Source organism: Otolemur garnettii, unplaced genomic scaffold (assembly GCF_000181295.1).
Source record: "Otolemur garnettii isolate 467f Iridium unplaced genomic scaffold, OtoGar3 scaffold00040, whole genome shotgun sequence".
NCBI classification, from domain to species: domain Eukaryota; kingdom Metazoa; phylum Chordata; class Mammalia; order Primates; family Galagidae; genus Otolemur; species Otolemur garnettii.
The window spans coordinates 11,009,491-11,020,167 of NW_003852435.1; positions in this window are offsets into that span (position 1 = coordinate 11,009,491).

Here is a 10,677-nt window from a genome sequence, read left to right on the forward strand (position 1 = left end):
TGTCCATTTTTTGGTTAACAATATAAGGGCAAAATCAAGACAAAATAGAAACATTTGCACTACCAGAAAAAGTGTTGTTTTCCCACAGAAAGTAAGGAAAACACTCAGCAATGTGCTTTCAGATCTGTGTACAATTTGTGGACCTTTCCATCCCGTCATTAATATTGAATGTCAGTTATCCAATTTTACTACATAATATAGTGTAAATTTGTGAGCTCACACCTTAAAAATAACATTCAGAAAGAGAAACCTATTTCATTTAGGGAATGATACTTCACATAATTTGTCAAAATGAAAATTTATGGCTCAAGTTGGCTTCTTAATATTGATTTCCATAGACTATGATTTCTAGTTAATTCAGTCAAATGAATGCAAAACAGCATATTGTAGATACTAAAAACAAACAAGTGTTTATATCCCATTGCATATCTTGTATAAACAGAAAAAGTGTATTCAATCTTTAGAGTTTTATCTTCATCTGCTGTGGGAAGCCTGGTGCTGCCAAGGTGGTAAACAGGAAAATGAAATCTCTACACTCCTGCAAAGGTAAGTCCTTCCGGGAATATTGCTCAATCTATTCTTGAAATATCACTTTTGTTTGGCTTTTTCAATTGAGAACTGGCAGAGTAGGTACCTGTAGACTTATCTGGATGCAGTGAAAATAAACATTAGAATTAAATATCGTTTCAGTTATAGATGCTTACCTGAATATCCTGCCTCCTAATACAGAGAATTCAACAAAGTCAATTATGATTTTATATCATAATGGTAGTCTTCATGGCCATTCCAAGAAAGTAGAATTTTGTTTAAATTCAGCTTCTATCAGCAAAGAGAAATTTTCTGGTTAAAACGAGGGGAAAAAAGAGAGGAAAGAAGTAAAGAAAAAAAGGTAAAATAAGATTGGAGGGAAGAAGAAAAGCTTCAAAACTGGAGCTTCTTGTATTTTCATCACATTTTTTTGACAAAAGTCCATCTCTTTGCTGGGAATGAAACAAATTATGTATGATTTACATAGGAAAGTCCAGGGTGGATATGAAGGTGAAGAATAAGACTTTATTAAAAGAATCCACCATAAATAATCTAAGCAATTATTCAAGTAATAGTTTAATTTGTACTGCTACTAAGAGCAAATTGTATCAGTCATTAATTTTTTTTTTTTTAAGAGCCAGAGTCTCACTATGTTGCCCTCAGTAGAGTGCTCTGGCGTCACAGCTCACAGCAACCTCCAGCTCTTGGGCTGAAGTGATTCTCTTGCCTCAGTCTTCTGAGTTTCTGGGGCTACAAGCGTCCACCACAATGCCTGGCTATTTTTTGTTGCATCTTGGCTGGGGTCAGGTTTGAACTTGCCACCCTCCGTATATGGGGCTGGTCCCCTACTCACTGAGCCATAGGCGCTGCCCCAGTCATTAAAATGTTTAAACAAAATGGTAATAAGCAGCAGTATGGGTTTCTTTGTCCTAAAAATAAAACTGGGGAAGGAGACAGTTTTATTAATAATTTGGCAAAATAATTGTTTCTCTTTTTTCAGATTCTTTTATTTTTTGTTAATGTTTTGGTCTTTATAAAAAGCCAGTATATCATTCAGAAGTGGCAACAGACTTTCCTGGCTGGCATTACTAATCTCCTGAATGAAGTATATTTATTTTAAATCTAAGGATTAATTATTTCATTCTGTACTACCTATAGCATAGAAATCCATTTTATAGAAAATCATCTCTCTGATAAATGAATAAACAGCTGTAATTTTATCCTTGGGAAAGGTTTCTGTATATAATCCTGTTACTTAGGAGAACATTTACATTTATTGCTAAGAATAATATTCCATTTCTTTCAAACAAACCATGACACTCAAATGTGATAACCTGCCAGTGAGTGAAGAGAGTGTAGCTATGCGCATATTTGTGAAGCTAATAACAAGTGATAGTACTTTTTCTTTAGTTACAAATATTATTACATTCACCAATTATAGTTCCTAAAGAAGAGAAAATTATGCTTCTGTACCTTGAGACCACAGTTTTTTATTAGTGCTAAGGTTCATTCAGGATTAACTAAAATAGGTTTTTATCTAATAAATTCTATAGGTCAATTCTCCAACAGCGTTAAGCCTCTGGGCACTACTGTTTCTCATATATATGCTCAATTCTCGGTAGGCACTTATGGGAGTAAATATGTCTAAATCATTCAGAAAATAGATTGCATTTTTTTTAGCAAGTCACGTCAATGTTGGTGATGTTTAAACTGTCACAATTGGAAATTCAAAACATATTTTTAGAGTTTAAAGAAATCAGATTATTTCTGTTTATATTTCTCTACTTATATGGTCTCATGCTCTCTTGTATATTTATTGGTTTAACCAAATCTTAAAAAGTGTCTATTACCTTGAATGAATACACGGCTAATGTACACAATTTGTCTGTATCTGACAGATGTCTTAGAGTAGAATCGTTATGGTTGAATGTCTTTTGATTTGAAGTAAGGAAACCTGCCGGACCAAATTTAAACAATAAACATAAGTTAATTAATCTAAGGAAAGGTTACAGCCCCCAGGGTTAGACAAGAATGAGACTAAGTCATGGGACACAGCAGTTGGGGATGTTCATGCATTTGGTGCTTCTGTCTGTAAATCAACTTCACTTTTCTTTCTTTTTGTTGTCCTATTTTCTGACTAACTTGTCTTTTGAGGCATAATGTAAATCACCCAATTTTTCAGAACTTGTATGTTAAAGCTCTAAGTTTCCATTCACACAACAAAATAAAAACAAAATCAAATATATTCCATGAATATCTATCTATATATATATAGTATATATACATAGATATAGAGAGATAGAGAAAGATATATATTGAATATATATATAGTCTATCTATATGGACACTATATATATATATGTATAATATATATAGTCTATGAATCTTCTCATATTTCCAGGAAAAAAATTCTAATTGGCTCAAATTGATCAGCTGTCTACTCTTACTACGTTACCTGTAGTGAGAAGTCAAAGGCCTGTTCTTCTGGAGTGGGAGGGGAGAGAGCTAGGCAGATATTCTAGTAGGTCTATAGTATTTTTTTCCTTTCCATGGTGTTGGTGTAATCGTACAGCTTTACAATTATTTTTACAAGTGATCAATTAGTGTATATTAATTAGGTTCAAGATGTTTTGACAATACTGGCTCCTGCTGTTAAAGTCTGCCATTTGTCAAAGTTACTTTATAATTAGAAGAATGTTTAGAGGTAGGAAATAATTTCCACTTTTATTTAGGGAATTCTTCTGAAGGAAGACAGGTGATATTTAAGTTTTATGACCATTGGAATAAACAGGGGAATAAATAGGGGTTGCGTATGCACTTAAGAAGGGAAGAAAGAGGTACACACTCCTTCTGATCCCAAATTCTAATCATAGCAACATAGAGATTGGATACAGAATCTGAGTTAGAAATATTAATACATTCACCAATTATGGCTCTTAAAGAAGAGAAAAATTATACTCCTCTACCTTGAGACCACAGTTTTTTGGATGATTTGGGTATGTATGACTTGTAAATTTTATGTTTACATGTCTGGATAAGCTATATTTTATAGGTTTCAGAAAATTAATTTTTTCTGTATTCTCTGATTTTATTCATTTGCTTATATTCGTTTGATACATAAAATGTATAACCATAATTATCACAGTATTATTCTAGTTTTAGATGTAACACCTGTAATGCTAGAATGGTCATCAATTTCATTTCCTAGAGACACTGAGAGATTACCTTTATCTTCCTTATAATTATGTTGGAGTTATGTAATGACTTCTGGCTAAATATAATGTGGTCAGAAGTAATGTGAATTAATCCAAACCTGCACATAAAACAATTTTCAGGATTATTCATGTTTGCATTTTTCACACTGACTTGATGAATGCAGGAGATATAAAAGATAATTCTTAGGCATTCCAGGAGAGAGTGGAGCAGCGTGTAACAAGAGGGTTTATCTTTAATTGCCACTGAAGAGATCTGTCCAGTGGAGTCATCCAACCATCCCCTACGTGCACCTTGAGGGAGAAACAATAATTTATTTTATTTTAATTCTACAATTTTAAATAGTTTACACACAAGCTATTACTTATAGTTCTGACTCAAATTTGTATAGCTGATATTCTAAAAAGCAGCCAATGTTTTAGGAAGGTTGATGCTCACCTCTCCTTGTAATTTCAAGTTTGTTAGTGAGTCACCTCCTAAAATGAAATGTAAAAGTACATTATCCCTTCAAATTTTAAGGTGTTCTTAAATATAATTTCATATTAACAGACATTTACCATTGTAGAATAAATACTGTGTGAAGGCAAGAAGTATTTTGTCAGGAGAAGATACTTTTTAAAAGATATGCTTCTATTTGTGGTCCCACCGTAGACTAGTTGTGGGGCCTAAGGCAAGTAATTTTAAGTATCTGGGTTTCAGTTTCCTCATATGTAACATGAAAGAGTCAGAGTAGACCCCAAGGTCCTAGCCAATTCCAAGATTTAATGATCTAGGAATATCCAGAAATTGGATAAGATGGGAAGTTGAAGAAACAATGGAAAGAAGGATATAATGAATATAGATTGAAAAAAATAAGTGTTGAATTAGATATGTGGCCGAGATTATAGAGAGAAACCAAAACTGCACATGACACTATTTAGTATAGTTGTATAAATTCTATGTACCAGAATCTTCACGTACAGAAAGTTACGTTTAGGAGTTTAGGTTGTGAAATCTATATCAAACTTATCTCAAAGGCTGGATCTGCTATGTGTACTTGAACTCAGATTTTAATAGTTCTGCACTTCCTATTCCTAATCCATAAATGAAGATAATATCAATAGTTTTTTCTTAGGTGAAATTAATGTAAGGATGTGAGAATTGAGTGAATAATAAAAAGCACAAGGACTAGCATGAAATGCATGAGATTATTCCAAAGATAGAATTTATTTACGAAAATACTTACTATTTAAATTCAAAAGTTAAATTAAGTTTTCATATTCCTGTTTCAGTTATTGATTTCCTTTAAGTTAATATAGAAACTTGTCAAATCATTTCATGACTCTGTGTCTCCATTTCCTAATCTAAAATATATTGAATAATTTCCGAACACTAAAATTATGCTACATCAATTTTCTCTGTACTGGTGAAAGCATCTAGAATCGGCAAAACATGCAAATTAGAGAAACACTCCAAAATTACTGCGATATTTTCCTTCTATTATTGTTGCAAGCACTTAAGGGAAACAGCGTACACAATAATATTAGAAATAATCAAAGTTTGTCTTAGTTTTCAAAAATATTCTAAAAGATTGAAAGACTTATTCAAAGAAAGATGTAAATAGTAATTGGTTTGAATAGTAAGTACCACAAAAATATATTGTGAGTATTAAAAATAAATTGACATTTCACAGATTTGCCAACCTTTAGTTTATTAACAAAAAAGCATTGAGATACCAACAACATATTTGAATAACTTTGAATAAAGTTTATAACATTAAAATTTAATGCAATTTATGTATTAGCTACTTTGATAGCTAATTTTATTTTCATCTATATAAAACAAAAAAAAAATAGAATTACCTTATCTAAGTTATAGTTAGGTTAATACAAATAATTAAAAGAACATGATGGTTTTATATAAGTCCTCCCTCTTTAACAGCCATTTTAATTAATTCACCATTTCTTCCTTAACTTTACTGTTTGTTGGTTAATACTGTTAACGGGGACCTTGAGTAACCCCTGTATTAATTTGTTTTTAAGAAACATAGTGAAGATCAAAAGTTTAAACTTTAAATCAATGTTATAAAATTTGTTTCTGAGGATTACAAGGATCATATGAGTTTGATTGCAGATTGCAAACATGCCATTCTCTTAAATGGCATGATACACAAGAAAAGCATCAATGATTATATACACGATGAATATAATTAAATGCTGATAGAATTATGAGAAGCAGCAACATATTCAGGGAAAGGATTTGGATAGTTACTGTTATGTCCTTGGGATTAATAAATACAAAACATCATGTCAATTTATCTCAGATCTTATATAGGAAAATTTCCACTTTGTTACTTATTTATAACTATAACTGAGATTTTTAAATTTCTGTCCTACATTTTATTTCTTATTTAGTCTTAATACATTCAAGAAGGTGTAAGAAATGTAAAAATCTAGATGTCAAAGTTCACATCAATGAACCTGGATATGCTTGTACAAAACTAGTCTATATAATTCATCTCTCTATGTAACTATGAAGACTTTTATTTTCTGTAAAATGTTCAAGTATGCAATATGATGTTTTGTTATCAGAAATAAAGAATCTATCATTAATCAATGATTACAGAATGCAAGTTTAATTATAATAAAATGAAGTACAAGTCAAGTAGCATAAATTTTAAAATTAAAAAATAAATTGAACCTGCTCATTTTACATATTCTCATTAGATGTCTATTGGAGAAATAGGGTCCTGTTTATTTGACCTTCTTATGGAAAGTCTTTAGTATAGGGTTATACAAGGATATGAGGTGACACATTAGTTTTCCATAATAATAAAAATGTTTCTAATGTATTCTATTTTTTTAAAATAGTTCAGGAAAGATGAGTATCACCTTGGAACAACTGGAATTACAACCGATTGTTTAACACCTCTCCTTTTAACTCACTCTTAATTACTGTGATTTTGTATTTTTAATCAAAAGCAAAAATCAGTTATATGCCTGCTTATAATTTTTGTAACTTAATAGTATCTTATGCTACTTTTATAATTTTGTCAGGACAAGAAGATTTAAAACATGTACGACATTTTATAAATGAATACATTGTAATGACCTCACTGATTGACTTGGGGATGTATTCCAGTACATGCTTTCATTCAGGTATCACATGTATGGTACGAAGTCTCAGATATCACGTGTATGGTATGAAGAAGTAATCTGTTTTTAATACTTGTCAGCCTACTCTTTTCAATATTGTAATAAACTTTTAACATGTATTTAATCTGATAATATACCTTTTCTTATATATTTTAGGAATAAAGGGTTTTTCCTCCTGTGCACAAAATGACCAATCCACTCTACCATATGTTCCCTGTTATGACTCCTAACATCACTGTGGGGTACTGCTGTCTATCCTGCTGTGATTTCCTCATCATCTTGCTTGGTGGAGTGTGACTCTCTCTATCCTATTTTACAGAAGTAAATATCCTTTAGGTGACCCATTATTGTATTTCTGAGCTCTCTGTGTTATAAGTAGGAGATATGAAAACTCTTCACATGATAGTAGTTGCCAGGAATGGAAAAAAAAAAAAAAGTCCTCACTAATTTATGGTAGTTCCTAACTTTTCCCCTGTCCTTAAAGTTGAACATTACTTGGAGAAGATTACCTACAAAATGCCATGTTGAAAAATATGTTACCTGCCAGAGGGCAATCCCATCATTGACTCAGAGGTATTGTCCTGGCTTTAGAATGTTCAGTCTTTCCTCTTCACAGGCCCTTTCATACATCCAGGGAAACCTTGATATCTCCCACAATTAATTACTCAAACTCAGAATCCCTCAAGCCAAAAAATCAAAGGGAAGAAAGCTGAGAAAGATGAAGTGTTTGCAGGATAACCAGGATTCAACTTTGGCTTGGGTGGTCTCAATCCAGCATGAATAGGCTTCATGTGAACGTGCTAAGCTCCCTGTTAACTACTTCAGGCATGATAAAGTAGAACAGATATGCTTTTCACTTTTCTGGATCATTCAGTAGTTGACCCTTTAATCAGACACACAGAGATTCACTCACTGCGCACATGTCTTTATATTTTAGAGCACTGGAAATTTGAATCTAGCAATGAGCAAAACTGGCATCAACTCTGCCTTATGAAATTTCCATTTTTTAAGGCCAGAGAGAAAATAATCAAAAAAATATACAAAATAATGATATGTACTAAGTAAAATTAAAGAAGGAAGAGGAATAGGGAATATTGAGAGAGATGCATGTATCAATAGAATGTGGAACACCTCATAGAGAATGTGATGATCGAGAACAGAGGGCAAGTATTGAGGAAGTGTGTGACTCAGATGTGTGGAGCCAGTGAATGAGTAAAGATTGTGGCCTGCAGAAAAACTTGTATCATGCTAGAGGCAAAGGAAGGCAGCCCGTCTGTCCAGAGAAGTGCATGAGAGCATGAGAATTTAATTTCAGCAGTGTGGGAATGGTATTTGACATGCTTTGGCTTTTATTGTGTGTGAAATAGAGAGCTCTGGAGGTTTTTCAGCAGAACGCTAATGTGATCTGATCAGAGGTTTAACAGAATCAAACTGACCACTGAGTTCCAAAGAAATCAAAGAGGTGCAACAGTGGTAAAAAAAAGAGAACAGTTAGGAAACTACTCTAATGATCAAAGAATAAAGAAGCCACAGCAATAATTACAGTATATTCCAACAACTAAGAGGCTACTGTGATAACCAGGGGCAACTTTGATAGGCGAGAGTCTACTGAGCTGATGAGGCCGGTGGTAACAGTGCTTACACAGGGTGTTGCACTGAACGAGTGGAGAAATGTTCAGGTTTGGGATTTATTTTACAAACAGGTGCCATAGGACTTCCAGATGGAGTCACTGCTGAGGTGGAAAAGTTTATGGTTTATGTTTTGGTTTATGTTTCCTCTCACACATGCAATGTGAAAGAAAAAGACAAAAGAATGACTCCAGGGTTTTGTTTTGTTTGCTTTCTTTTGCTAAAAAGTAAGAAGACCAAGTTGCTGCTGAGGTGGAGAAGACTGGGTCAAGCATGTTTAGTGAAGTTGGATCAGAATTTCACTGCAGGACCTGGAATGTGTTTAAAGAGATATTCTCCAAAGTGTGTTACAAAGGAATTACTTCAGAAAATTTTAAATCGTTCCTTCCTTCCTTCCTTCTTCCCTCCCTCCCCTCCTCCTTCCCTCCCTCCCTCCCTCCCTCCCTCCTTCCTTCCTTCCTTCCTTCCTTCCTTCCTTCCTTCCTTCCTTCCTTCCTTCCTTTCTCTCTTCTCTTTCTTCTCTCTCTCTCTCTCCTTTTCTTTGACAGGGTCTTACTGTGTTTCTTAGGCTGGAATGCAGGGGCAAAAATCATAGGTCACTGCAACCTCAATCACTTAGGTGTGGGTAATCTTCCTGCCTCAGCCTCCAAAGTAGCTTGGACTACAGGCTCATGCTACCATGACTGGTTAATTTTTTTTTTTAATACTTTGTGGAGATAAGCGTCTCACTCTGTTGCCAGACTGGTCCTGAATACCTGGCCTCAGCAATCCTCCAGACTTATCCTCCCAAATTGCTGGGATTAAGGCATGAGCCACCATGTCTGGCCTAAATATTGATTTCTTAGAAATAGATTTTTCTTTATTGCTTAAAAGTATATAAAGGCTTTTAACATCTTATTGACAAAAATTATTCACCTTTACTTCAACCATTCACAAATTTATTAGAAGACATAAGTGGTTTGAATTTTTGTTGCTTTGTTTTAAAATTCATAATTACTATAAATATCTTTAGAGGAGTGGAATTCTGTAGGGAAAAGTTCAAAAAAATTCTCACTGACCAGCTATTAAGGATTAGGACATAAACTGGAGTTTCTGAAAAATATCCATATACTGCAACTAAATTATACCAAGATTTTTTGAGAATAACACTAAACACATTTTCAAAATATTATGAACATTTGATAGATTATAAAAAGGAACATGTATCATCCATTTTTTTAAAGGTTTTAATCTTTAAAAAGCATTGCAAAACAATAATCAGTATGGCAAATTTCTAATGATGATCATTTGTGTAAATTAATGTTTACATCTTCCCCCTCCCAGAGAAAGAAGAGATGATGCATTTTTTAAAAAGTGTATTCTTTGTAAGAATCCAAGTATCACACGTTGTGGAATTTATCCTTAAGTTGACCAAAATAGTTGGCTTTTAAAGTCCCAGGCCCTATTTCACCCTGTTTAGATAATAGCAATTGTTAAATATTTAAGATGAGTACCAGTGGCAACAGACACATGTAAACATATGATATCAAAGTGGCAATTTCTCTAACTTAATGGAAATGTTCAGATGGGTATTTGTTAAATACTTCATTATAACCTTTTTAGAGGAAGCAATTGAAAACTTAAAAATGAGTTTTATTAGTTTTTACAATTATTATTTAATAGTCTTTATAAGGTATCTAAATTATACCAAGATATTTTGAGAAAAATATCAAATACATTTTCAAAATATTATGAGCACTTGATAGATTATACTAAGAAGCATTCATCATCTGTATTTTTAAAGGTTAATAATGGCTTTTATATGCAATGTAGATATGCTCATTAAAATAAAATGTTAATACTTCATTTTCTCAGTTAAAAAGTTACCGCATAATTATTTAAATTTATGAATTGAATTTAGTATATATTTGTCTATATTATTTTATCATGGAGTTGTTTTACTCCTGCAGATTTAAGATCAACAACCTATGCATTAAAGTGGGAGTTATTTGTCTTCAAGGATTCCTAGATATGGCCCATTAAATGCAGCACACAAATATTTTGCAAGCATTTTCAAATATAAAGGATCAAGTTTGAAAAACAACGTGTGTCACGACCAGTCGGGCTCCTGTGGCCCTGGTCTCGGTTAGCGCAGGAAGGAACCAGGCGAGAGGCGGATTAGAAATACAAGCTT